Source organism: Choloepus didactylus, chromosome 20, assembly GCF_015220235.1.
Source record: "Choloepus didactylus isolate mChoDid1 chromosome 20, mChoDid1.pri, whole genome shotgun sequence".
Classification (NCBI taxonomy): Eukaryota; Metazoa; Chordata; class Mammalia; order Pilosa; family Megalonychidae; genus Choloepus; species Choloepus didactylus.
The window spans coordinates 17144813-17157070 of NC_051326.1; the positions used below are offsets into that span (position 1 = coordinate 17144813).

The window sequence follows — 12258 nt, forward strand, 5'->3', positions numbered from 1 at the left end:
GCCCAGCAGGTGACGCCTGTTAGCCTGTAATTCTTGACTGGTGTGAGGAGGTGTGGCCGTGTTCCCCCAGGCTCTGGGGTCTGGTTCTGAATGGAAAGGGCCCCACTAGAGAAGACAGACCCCTCAGGTGGAGGTCATTAGCATTTCAATGGTCTTGCTCTCTGCTTGTGCTGTCTCCACCCTTCCCAGAGTCACAGCCCTGGAAACTGAAAATGACTGGGGCTTTCTCCACTGAGCCAAAAAAGAAACAGATAGTCCCCTTCAGACCCAGTCCAAGACGACCCTCCGGCTCTCCCAGGTCAGTCGTCACCCAAAGCCTCTGTCTGTTTTTTTGGGGATGTGTACCTGTAGTGAGCAATTCACACTCGCTACTTAAAACCCCAGTTGGAGCTCAGCTGAGCTGTATTCGCTTGCTGGGAGAGAGCTTCTCTGTGGCACCACGCGGCTCTGCAGCTCAGGCTATGGGGGAGGGGGTCTCCCGACCTGGTTCCGCAGGTTTTACTTACAGATTTTATGCTGTGTTCTCGGGCATTCCTCCCAATTCAGGTTGGTGTATGATGAATGGATGGTCTCGTTTGTCCCCCCGCAGTTATTCTGGATTATTTACTAGTTGTTTCTGGTTTTTTGTAGTTGTTCCAGGGGGACTGCTTAGCTTCCACTCCTCTCTATGTCGCCATCTTGCCCGAGACTCCCCATCAGGTGCATTTTTAAGTGAAACCGATTTTTTTTTACTGCAAGTGGGTGGCACTGAAGAACGCATGACTACCACTACAGTTTGGTATCACTGATGTAATTTGTGTTAAGATGCCCGCAGTTTACCTACCATTGCTTTTGTGTGTGTGTGTGTTTTCAAAGATTTTTATAACCATAATATTCTAAGTATAACTTCATCCTACATTTAAAAAAATCCATCACCGTAACATCCAGAGTGTTTTCATCCTTTCTTCTTCATCCCAAAGAGCTACTGAAAATTACCCAGAAGGCATTTGTCATAAGTAATGTTACCTGATTTACAAAATTCTTTCCCAAGGAAAAGTTCAAAAGGTGGTTATGTGGATAACCAAGCAATACTTGAAAAATCTGACATCTTGTACTCAGCATTCCTGTAATTAATGAATGAGTCTGACTTGCCCAAATATTAAATAATGAAACAAAACTGTGTAAAATGTACATATTACTTTTTAAAAGATGTTAAACCCATATTTATTTACTAGCACTGTTAAACGTTACACAAAGCATTCAAGTGGCAAGTAATTATAATGCAAGCCCCTTACATGGCAATTCAAATTTATTGAACTACTGGTGCTAAGTTATACAAAATTGTACCACTTTAATTGAGGCTTTTAGTTTACATTTGGCCACCTCAGAGTAGTTATAACATTAGGTTGGTCTGTTTAAATACTGTGTCTCTCCCTGTTGGATAGACACACAATCTTTACACTCAAACGTTGATGAATACAAAGCAACAAGGCATTGTTAAATAAAACCGCAATTGTTACTGCAAATTAGGCCTTGTGACCAAGTACACAAGATAAAAATTACTTCCCACATCTGCAGTACTTGTCCACCATTTAACATCTCAACCAAAACGTTACACATGTGAAACAATCACTTACAGACAAAAGTGTTAAACCTGTGTATTTGGTATTGCAGATACACTTATGCACGAACAAGCAAGAGATTCACAGTAAGAATCTATAGCTGTAGAAGCCTGAAAATGATTTATAAGGATTGTTAAGTCATTAAAAAATTGTTTGAAAATATACACTTCTTGTTGTAGGAGCCCCCCCCCCCACACACACACACTGTACGCACAGCTATAAACATTGTTCCCTCTGTAAACAGAAGAAACATATAATAAGATTTGAAAAATCTGGACATTTCCTTCCCAATAGATATTAAAGGCAATGTCTTTAAGACATTTTACTGAAAAGACTATCATATTTTAAAGACAAGAACACTGTCTCCACAGGTTTTTCAAAATTAAAAAAAAAAACAAAACAAAAACTGTAGCTCCATTTATCAAAAGTGCTTATTTTGTACAGTACAGTGATGATGGCCTTGAATTTCTTAAAACAAAATTGCAGTAAGCTACAAGTATCAAAGAAGTGAAGTTATCTGGAGTAGTCAATTTAGGAGCTCTTTGGACTTTCTTTTATTAAGCTAAAGCAGAGCTTTTAGGATTTACAAAGTTTTTGGGGTGTGTTGAAGTCCGCAGTACACGATTTTCTCCCATGTGCAACATTGGGGGATGAAGAATGTCTCTTAAGCAGTAATTCTGGATGTAGTCTCTGGTTTTACCAGTTGCAGACTCGAGAATTATTATATAAGTAAAAAATCTCTCTTGTGATACTGGAAAGTGATTAGAATGTGCAAACCGATGTAGCTTTAATCCGCATCTTAAAGGGTACCACCACACGAAAGTCCACTTAAGATGTTGGAAGTTTCACAAAGTTGGCATACTGTCACTGTTGAATTGGGTGACAGTTCTTCAGACCTGGCTCAGAGCTACAATGCATTTAGTATGTTAAGTAGCTGACATGATGTCTTTTTGCAGGCCTTCCCAGGCACTGGAGTTTTTCTGTTACTTTGCCATACTAGGTCATAAAAGATCTTATAAAAATTTATTTTTGATTTTGCAGAAGATTCTTAGAGTGCACGGTTCCATTGTCTTTCTAGATTTTGACCATCCTCCTTTCCTACAACTCTTTCATCCTCCAAGTCACACTTATTACCACCCAGAATCATTGGAACATCATTGGTGTCTTTTACTTGAAGAATCTGTTCTCTCAGATCTTATAAATCATTAAATGTGGACTGTGCTGTGATGGAATAAACTAATGCACAGCCTTGTCTATTTTTCATGTACGCATCCTTCATTGCTGTAAATTGTTCCATTCCTGAGTATCCAAGATTTCGAGCATACACTGTTCTGCATCTGCTTCATCTTACTTAGTATAAGAATCTTCTATTGTTGGATCATGTTTTTCAACAAAAATTCCTCAAACGAACTGCACATCAGAGCAGACTTGCTAACACCTCCTGAGCCAAGAACGACTAGCTTATACTCACGTCTGGTGCATAGGTATGGTCAAAATATGGTACCTCTTGCTCTGTCACTGGGTCTGCACAGCCTCATGTTCCCTCTGGGTCACTGCTCCCGTTGCCATGGCTATATTGCCACTACTTCCGCCGCTTCTGCTGGTTACACGCCTGATTCTGGGCCCTGCCATTGCTTTTGTATCATCAGTGCAGATGTCCACACAGTGAGAAAGGGAATCACACTTTAAGAACCACTGGGCTAGGGCACTCCTTCCTCTATTCCTGAAATATCTAGCACCCAACTTTCTGTCATTTTTTTTCTCTATTCTTTTCTCATACTGGCTATTTGTTTACTAATGTTCCTGGGATGGTTTTTTTTAAACATACGGTTGATTCACAGACCTCTTTGAGAATTCATGAAAGCCGTCTTCCTTCTCAGAAAAATATATGTGTTTATGTAAATACACAATGTTACAGACAATTTGGGCAAGTATACAGTTCTCCTGAGGCCATTTGTGGGCTCTGAACTCATTAATTGTTCCTATTAGGAAGATCTAAGGTGAATTGAAATGCTCACAGCTGCCTAATTCTTTCACTTAAAACCAAAATTCCACTGTTTGACCAGTTGTAAAAATTGTATTTTTCTTCCTTTTTGTTACTTTAAGCAGAGTTTCAGGCCAAGTATGAAGACATTCCTGGGTTAAAAATTAGGAAATCTGGATTTAAATTAATTTGACCATTAATTGGTATGTAACCTTGTGTGATTTTGGGGGGCGGGGGGGATAGGTGGGATAAGTGGGAGTTAGAAGGCAGTTATAAGTAAGAAATTGCTGGAGAAAATAGCAGATGGTTATTGAAAGATGAAATTTAGTATATATACACATATGCATAGGCATACACACATAGATATATACCCTTTTTAATTTAAAAGACAGATCTGCATTGGAAAAATTTTTACACAAATATGGAGTTCAAAATATAAGGTTGAGTACAATTTTGTTGCTAATGAGAAGAATGGAATCCTTTTTTTGGGGGGGATAACATTTTCTTAAGTAAGGTTCATAGTTAGTGTTCCCTGACATCAGAATTGATAGCAAGTCATTTGATGCTGATCTGCAATGAGATTTTACATATTTCTTCTTAGAAGAAGTCTTTTCATGCAGATACGGTCAAATGCGAATATCAGTCCACAAGCCTATGCTTTTAATTGAGTATATCTATCACTTGCAGGGCATTTATAGAATTCTGTAAGATTCTTTTCTTGATATTTGCCTTTTAACATGTCATTATACGCAGATTAATGACTTCCATAAAAGATTAAATGAAAATTCCTCTACTGCACAATTAAATGAATTTTAACATTCTGTCTGGTGGTGGCCTGAGGGACTCGCCGTCCCAGAACTTGCCTTGAGTGTAGAAGGTGGCTCACCAAAGTCTCCTAAAGAACATCTGTGGGAAAGCAGTCACGTTGTGCTGCCTGGGGTAAAGCACTGCTGGCTGTAGGACAGACGATATAATGCCTGGGACCATGCAGAAATCGTTTCCTAGGGAAGAAGGGACATTTGTATCTGTGTAAACAGGGGATTCCTAGGACCAAGTATGTGCCCAAAACAAGAGGCTTATCCAAAAAGGATCTGAGAGGCCTCCGTGCTTTGGCCTGGAGCTACTCTAAACTGACTGTATGGATAAGCCCTGAAGGAAAGCACTTGAACAGGTCAGTCTGCAAAGACTGGGAAAGGTGTTTCCCTTTCTTCTTTCTCCTCTTCTTCCATTCGTGGAAGGCTCTGTCAAAACACTAGCTGGATAAAGCCTTAAGGAATAGAGGCCTCAGTCTACATTTAGCGATAACACATTGAAATATCAAAATGTCCAGGTTTCAACAAAAGGTTACAAAACATGTAAAGAAATAGGAAGTGATGGCCCAGGCAAAGGAGAAGATTAAAGTATTAGAAACCACCAGTGGGGAGGATCAGATCTGGGATGTTCCAGATGAAGACTTAAAAAATCATCCTAAATGTGTTCAGAGAGCTAAAGGAAAATATGGAAAAGTACTAAAAGAAATCAGGAGAATGCTATAGTAGATTAATAGAAGATGGAAATGAAGAAAAGAAACCAGGCTGAAGAAAGAACCAGTGAACTTGAAGATAAGACAATTGAAATCATTCTGTCTGAGAAGCAGAAAGAAGGAAGAAAAGTGAACAGAGCTTGAGGAATCTGTGGGACACTATCATGCATACCAGTATATGCATTGTGGGAGTCCCAGAAGGAAGAAGGAAAAGAGAAAGGGGCAGAGAGAATGTTCAAAAAATTATGACTGAAAAATTCCCAAATTTAACAAAAGACATAAATATACACATCCAAGGTGCTCAGCGAACTCCAAACAGGACAAATCCAAATAGGCCCATGGCCTGGCATGTTATAGTCAAATTATCAAATGCCAAAGATTTTGAAAACCGAAAGAGGGAAGCAACGTGTTATGTACAAGGGAGCAACAATAAGATTAAATACTGGTTTGTCATCAGAAACCATGGAGGCAAGATAGCAATGGTGAAAGCAAAAAAAAAATTGCTACCCAGGAATTCTGTGTATGGGAAAGCTGAGGGAGAGATTAAAACATTCCCAGATAAATAAAAGCTGAGGGAGTTTGTTACCACTGGAGTGGCCCTACAAGAGAAGCTAAAGAGAGTTCTGCAGGTTGAAAGGAAAGGACAGTAGATGAGAGCTGCCAGCGAGGGTAACAATGGGTAAAATATAAATGCCAGTACTATTTTATTTTTAGTTTGTAACGCCACTTTTTACTTTCTACAGGATCTAAAAGGCAAATGCATAAAATGTAATGATAAATCAGTAGTTTTGGACTCAAAATGACTAAGCATATAATTTGTTACAAGAACTACATAAAGGTGGAAGGATGGAGGGCTGTAGGGCTATAGGAACATTTTGTGTATACTATCGAAGTTAGTAACAAAGCAAATGAGATTGATATAGATTTAGCATGTTAAATTTAAGCCCCATGGTAACTATAAAGAAAATATTGGAGAATATGCAAGCTCAGAGACAGAAAGTAGTGTACAGATTGCCAGGGGCAGAGGAAAGGGAAACTGAGGAGTTAAGGCATAATGGGTGTAGGGTTTCTGTTTGGGGAGATGGGAACGTTTTAGTAGTGGAAGGAGATGAAGATTACTTTGGTGAAGGAGATCATGATGCTCCTACGAAAGTTGTGTGAGTGGTTAAGTCGTGGTGTCTAGCCCTGGCAAGCTGTTCCTCAGAATTCTTTATGATCATTTGAATTTCTAGTGTGTTCCCCCCAATCAAATTTTGTGTGCCTCTCCCTCCTCACTTGAGCAGTCATGCCGTTGTTGAAGAGCAGCCAGTACAGGAAATTCTTGAGAAGTTACGACCTTTGAGAGGAGGGACACGCCCAGTGTGAGCTCATCAGTCACCTTGGCTTTTTTCCTGGAGACATTTCCTGGTTTGTGGCATAGAATAATAGAGGCCAAACAAAAAATAGCAGTTTTACTGGGCTAAGGAGGCAGAGGTTGAAGTCTGAGGCTGCCAAAGAGGTTGAAACTTAAACGGGTAAAATTCAGGAAGGGAAGGAGCCACATAGAGGCTAGTCTCAAAATCTAGTAAGGTTCTCCTGAAGTCACTCATTGACCAACTTCTAAGTTGCATGTGTATAAGAGAAGATTCTATAGAAACCCAGCTAAAAACATCAGTTGTGAACCTAATGTTCTGAGCCGAGATTTCAGCAAATATTGGTGCCAGGGAGAAAAAGGTTGAAGTTCAAATCCTTCCAAGTCAGAAGGCCCTCATTATACCCTGTGTTTTTCATTGAGACCCCTTTAGGACAGCCCTCAAGACAATCTAAGTGAGTCACTGGTTCTTTTATTTGCCTCTCTGAAAGAAAATGTCATTGAGAGACTCTACAGTATTTCATCCAGTGAAATACTATAGGACATGCTAACTAACAGAACTAATTGACCAAAAATCAAGAGAAAAAAATAGAAACAAATCCACAGGGGATTCACTTATTAGAGTTTCCATACAAGGACTTTAAAATAACTGATTATACTCAAAATGAAAGAGGAAAGAATGGAAAATTTTATAAGAGACCTGGGAGCCATTTTAAAGTCAAGTGGAAACTCTAGAGCTGAAAAAATACAATAACTAGAACAGAATTTGGTAGTTGGGTTTAATAGCAAATTAGAAACAGTAAAATACTGGGTTAGTAAACTGAAAAACAGCAGTAGAAATTATCCAGGGCTAAGAGACAATAAATGGAGGGAAGATACAGATGAGACGTGTGTGACAATGTTAGACCCATGGAAAGGGCTAACATTGGATAATTGGATTCCCAGAAAGAGAGGAGATGGAGAATGGGATTTAAAAATTTTCCAGGACTGAGGAAGATACCAAAACACAGACTGAAGAAACTCTGAACTCCAAGCAAGATAAATACAAAGAACATCATATGGACACCCATCATAGACTGAAAACCAAAGAAAAAAAGAAAATCCTAAAAATTGGCAGAGGAAAAAAGTTACTGCCTTCAGGGAAACAATACTAGAACCATGACTGGTTTATCACCTGAAATTACAGAGGCCAGAAGACAAAAGAATGACTTAAAGTGTTGAAGGGAAAAAAAAGCTAACAAATTCTAGACCCAAAGAACGTACCCTTCAAAAAGTGAAGGCTGTTTAAAGACAAACTAAACTGTTGGAGTTTATTGCTGATGGTCTTACTCTAGAAAAATTTAAAGGAAGTTCCTCATGTTGAGAGAAATATCCCAGCTAAGCGCAGAGAACAGAAATAAATAAAACATTAAGAATAAGTGTGAGTAGATGTAAATTAATACTGACTTTTAAAATAATAATTATGGCTTGTGGGGTTTAAAATACATGGAAGCAAAGGGTGGAAAGTAGTAATCAGTCAAAAATGCATTTGTAATCTCTTAGAGAAACACCTGAAAGAAAAAGGAGTGTAACTAAAAAGCTTACAGAGGAAAAAGTGGAATAATAATAATAATAATAATAAGAGTACTCCAAAGGAAAGCAAAAAAGGAAAAATGAACAGACTGGACAGATAGAAAACAAATGACAGGGTGGTAGACTTAAATCCAGCTTAGTCATTATAGTAAATATAAAGGATGAGACGTTCAAATTACGACAAAGCTCAGAAGACCCCCAACTATATACTTTTTACAAAGGACACATTTTAAATTTAAAAATACAAATGGGTAAATAAAAAAAAGGGGAAAGTATCATGCACACATTAACTAAAAAAAGCTGATTTGACTATAATAATGTCAGAAAAAATAGACTGTAGGGCCACAAGTATCACTAGAGGTAAAGAATGGCATCGCGTAACGCTGAAAGTGTCATTTCAACAGGAAAATGTAACAATTCTAAATATGTATTTAATAATATAGGTCTAAAATGCAAAAAAGCAGAAGTTGACAGAACTAGGTTAAAATAGAAAAAACTACCATCATAGTAGATTAACACACCTCTCAGTAACTAGTAGAACAAGCAGGAGAAAGATGAGCAAGAATCATAGATTTGATAGCTAACTTGACCTAATTGACACACATAGTACACAATACTTCTCCCAGTAACTGCAGGATATACGTGCTTTTCAGGTACATATGAAACATTTACTAAAATATAACATGCTGTACCTTAAAGCAAGTCTGACTTGTTAGAAATGAAATTGCAATGTATGTTCTATGGCTACGGTGGAAATAAGCTTAAAAGCAGTTACAGATACCTTGAAAATCCTCAAATATTTGGAAAGTAAAAAATTGTGCTTTTTATATAACTTACGGATGAAAAAGTGATGAAAATTATCAAATATGTTGAACTGAAAAAAATTCATTGTGCCATAATTTGTGCATTTGCAGCTTAAAAGCAGTGCTTAGAGGGAAATTTACAGCTTTAAATGTGTAAGATAAAAAGAATGGTTGAAAATCTAATCTGTCTCAAAACAGTATAAGAACGAGCAAAATATAACCAAAGAAAGCATGAAAAAGAAGACAGAAATTAATGAAATAAAAAGCAGGTTTACAATTAAAAAAAAAAAAAAACCTTAAATCATTGAAAAGATTAATGAAATTGGTAAACTCCTGAGAAGACCGATAAAAACAGATTAACAGTATCAGGAATAATAAACGAGCCATCACTTTTAAAGGAGACCAAACAGATGGAATAAATAAATGTAGTATGTAATCCTAGGGTTTTTTCTGTACTTAAGGGGAAGAAGATGCTATAAAGGACATGATAGGGACAATTAAGAAAATTGTAGTGTTCTTTGGATTAAAGATACATAGCAATGTTAAATTTTTTATTCTGAAAACTTGAACTGTGGTTATATAAGAAAATGTTCTTATTCTTAGGAAATAAATACTAATGGTAAGGGTGATGTATGCATCCTATTCTCAAATGGTTCAGAAAAAAGTAATATGTATATTTTTAAAGAATTATAAGTAGATACACCTAAATAAGTGCTGATAAATTTGACAACTTAGATGAAAAACTCAACTTGGCAAAACTGATACAAGAACTAAAATTAAAAATCTTGAGTAGTCTTATGTCTTTTTTTTTTTTTTTTTTTTTAATTTGTACTTGAGATAATTCCCAAAAAGAAAACTCTAGGCCCAGATGACTTCACTGGTGATCATAAATATTTAAAGAAGAAATTAAAACCAATTTTATAGAGTCTGTGTAAAATATATACAGAAAATATGAGGTAACACTTCCCAACTCGTGTCATGAAACCAGGACAACCTAATACCAAAGTCTGACAAGGAAAGGAGTCTCTCTCGGGAATATAGCCACAAAAAAATCCTGAGCGAAACACTGTCACAATAAAAATTCCTAGCAAACTAGGAATATAAGTGAATTTCCTTAAGATGGGAACAAGTATGTGCAAAACTATAACTGTCATACTTTGGTGATATATGGAATTATTTCCCCCCCTGAATTCAGGAATAAGACAAGGAGGACAGTATCCAGGATTCTCCTGGAGGCAGCTTTTCTCACAGATAAGACGTTTGTATGCTTGGAAAATCCAAAGAAATAATAGAATACAGAGTCAGAATAGGATACAGAGTTAGTATAGAAAAAGATTGTATTTCTGTGCATTAACATCAAACAATTGGAAAATGAAATCTTAAAAACAAAACATATTTACAGTAGCAGCGTGCCCCCCCCCCCAAATCAGTTTAACGAACATTGTGCAAGACTGCTACTCAAAAATCTACAATACTGAGAGAAATTTACAGCCTTAGAGAATCATGTTCATGGATGGGAACACTCAAAATTGTTGAAGATGTCAATTCTCCCTAGGTTTACTTACTCACTGAATGTACTCCCAGTTAAAATCCCATCAGGTTTTGTGTGTGTGTGCGTGTGCGTGTTTGTGTGTGTAAATAGACAAGCCTATTTTTAAAACGTATTTGAAAATGCAAAGAGCCTAGGTTAGCCAAGGCAATTTTAAAGATCAAAACCAGGATGCTTACATAACAGATAGTTAATAGAAAACTACAGCAATTAAGACTGGTAATAATGCGAAAACAAGACAAATAGAATACTAGGCCACCCCTGTAATTCAGCAGGGAAAGGGTAATCTTTATAATAAAAGGTGCTACAACAATTGGATATCTAGGTAGATACAAATGAATCGTGAGCTTTACCTCAAACCATACAGAAAATTAATTTGAGATGCGTTATGAAATGAAATGGAGTGTTAAAACTATAAAGCATCTTAGAAGGAATTGTGAGGGGGGGATATCCTTAGGAAAGGCAAAGATTTCTTAAGCCTCAACAAGTACTAGCCAAAGAAGAAAGATTGTTTAAATTGGACTTTGTTAAAATTAAGAATTTCTCTGTTCATCAGAAGGCAACATTAAGAGAGGAAAAAAGCAAGCCTTAAATGAGAAGATACTTGCAATGTATGTATCCAACAATGGACTCGTCTAGAGTGTGTGAAGAGCGCCTATAAATCAGTAAGAAAAAGACAATCCAGTTTTAAAGAATGGGCAAAAAACTTAAAAGGAATTTAGCACAAAAGGATATCTGAATGGCCTGTTAAGCATATGAAAAGATACTCAAAATTGTTGGTCAGAGAAATGCAAGTTAAAATGTCAGTGAATATCACCATACACCCAGCAAAAGGGCTCATTGACCCAGTGTTAGCAAAAGATGTAGAGAGCATCGTTAGTGGAATTGTAAATTGGTCTAAACACTTTGGGTGACTGGCAGTATCTACTAAAGCTGAACTTTATGATAAAGCTAAATCTTCCCCTGTGACCCAGCAATTCCACTACTAGGAAATGTCCCCAAGAGAAATGCACATGAATATTCATAGCATTCGTAACTGCTCCTAACTGAAAATGACCCAAACATCCACCAGCATTAGAGTGGATAAATATATTGGGATAAATATTTTTGGCTAATTCATTCTTATGATGCCATCACATATCAAAACTTAACCTTTGGAAAAACCTTTTGCTTCTCTGCATTTTCAACTGAAGATGTCATTGATTATATCAGTATATTCATACAATGGAATACCTCAAATGATTGCTGAATATAATATGAATGGATCTCACAGAATAATGAGCAAGAGTACATACTGTATGATTTTAATTATCTAAATTTTAAAAGTAGGTCAAATGAATCTGTAGTGAAAAGAAGTGAGAATAGTAGTGGCCAGGGACATTGTTGACTGGTTAGGTGGGGCACAAGGGAGCCATCTTAGCTGCTGGAAATGTTTTGTCTTGATCTCAGTGGTGGATCCTCAGGTGTATACATAAGTAAAAATCATTGAGTTATGTATTTAAGGTCCATGTATTTTATTTTATGTATGCAATACCTCAACATTTTTTCTGAACAGTAATAATATGGTAGATATTTGCTATAATAGGATTTTAGCTGGCTTGGAATTATTACTTGCTGAATTTTTTTTCTGGAAATATTTTGACCAAAAAATTTTATGTGGGAAATTGGAGAGGATGCTAGCCTGCTATAGAGGACCTTGATTTTAAATCTTCTGCTTTTCACTCCCTGTAGTCTTGTAAAATGTGGGCCCTATTCTCCCAAACACTGGCTGATTTGTTCTTAAGATTTAGTCTCTAGTCAGAGTCTTATTAAACTTTGGAAGAACCCTTCACTTCACTGACAGCATTTCATTGACTCTTAACATGTCATTTATTAA

General features: G+C 36.9%; 1 protein-coding gene and 1 pseudogene across 3 annotated transcripts in view; one reads left to right on the forward strand and one right to left on the reverse strand.

The window, feature by feature from the left end:
- The window catches only part of PPP1CB (protein phosphatase 1 catalytic subunit beta), a 61883-nt gene that overhangs the window by 11364 nt on the left and 38261 nt on the right, over positions 1–12258 (forward strand). The gene's annotated exons all lie outside the window — the stretch shown is intronic.
- On the reverse strand, positions 2257–6394 carry LOC119516949 (annotated as a pseudogene).